This window comes from Myotis davidii, unplaced genomic scaffold (genome assembly GCF_000327345.1).
Source record: "Myotis davidii unplaced genomic scaffold, ASM32734v1 scaffold227, whole genome shotgun sequence".
In the NCBI taxonomy this organism is placed as follows: Eukaryota; Metazoa; Chordata; class Mammalia; order Chiroptera; family Vespertilionidae; genus Myotis; species Myotis davidii.
This window is the reverse complement of record NW_006298519.1, coordinates 1,870,168-1,871,417: the sequence shown is the minus strand read 5'-3', so window position 1 is coordinate 1,871,417 and position 1,250 is coordinate 1,870,168.

Genomic DNA, 1,250 nt, shown 5'->3' with positions numbered 1-1,250 from the left:
GTGTGTCTGTGTGTGTCTCTGTGTGTGTGTGTCGGGGGGGGGCATGGAGTGTGTGCGGCATCACTCAGTTGACGTGGCAGTGGCTGGTCACTCCCGGGGGCAGATGGGAAAAGCTGTGGACTTGGGAGAGGACTGGGTGGCTATTCCTGCCCTGCCCAGCACCCCTCCCTGGAGACTTAGCAAATGAAACCATAGGCCTCCCAGTTACACATGAGTTTCAGGTCAACAGCAAATAGTTTCTTAGTGTAAGTATGCTCAAATATTGCCTGGGACACACTCATGCTAAAAAAGTACCCAGTGCTGACCTGCAATTCCATGTCAATGGACACCTGCATCTCATGTGACGATCCTGCAAGAGGAGGCTGTGCGAGGCTGGGAGGTCAGCGTGGCCACAGCCAGCGGGGGCAGGGCAGGGGACAGAGCGGAGGTGGCCAGGGAGTTGCAGCCTGCGCTCCCCGCTGCTCTGCCTCTGGCTGTCTCTCGGACTTGGCGCTGCCCACTGCCCCCTCCTAGTCTCAGAAGAATGCTTCCGTGGGGACCGCTGAGCAGGTAGACGTGGGATGAGCGAGTCACAGGCCGGTGAAGCGGGTGGGCAGCTGGCGGCAGGGTGGGCTCCAACCACGAGGGAAGCCGTGCCAGTGAACACGGGGCACGTTCTGGGGGTGGCTCAGGGACTGAAGGCTTAGCCTGTGGCAGGGAAACCACGTGACTGTGAACCAAACTTCCGGAAGTTTCTGCCCACGTCCCCTTGTCTCCTGGCTGGGCTCTTTAGAGCTGCTAATTCCTGCAGATCCTTGCTGCCAAAAATATCTGTTAGTCAGAGAGCACTCTCGGGCATTTAGAAGGACAGTGACAGACACACAGGCTTTGCAGATGGGCCCGGCCATGGAGGCGGCCCTCTCCTCAGGCCATCTCAGCCCACAGGAGCCCACCGTCCCCAGGGATCGAAGGGCACGCCTTCTGTCCATGCTGCGGTCGGAACACTGGGGTTTGCAGAGTTAAATCCCCTAATCTTGGCGGCTGAGTGTCAGCGATGACTCAAACCCATTTCACCTCCTTCTTCTCAATTCCAAATATATATTTAAGCAAGAGATGCTTGCTATAGAACCACTAATTAATGTGACAATGTGTCTTACCTGTAAGGGGGGCACACTCCCTCGCCCCCAGCCAGGCTGCTGTTACTTCCCAGCAGGCCTTGCTCCCGGCAGGCACCTGTCCTAACCAGGCAGAGGGATGGGCTGGCACTGCGG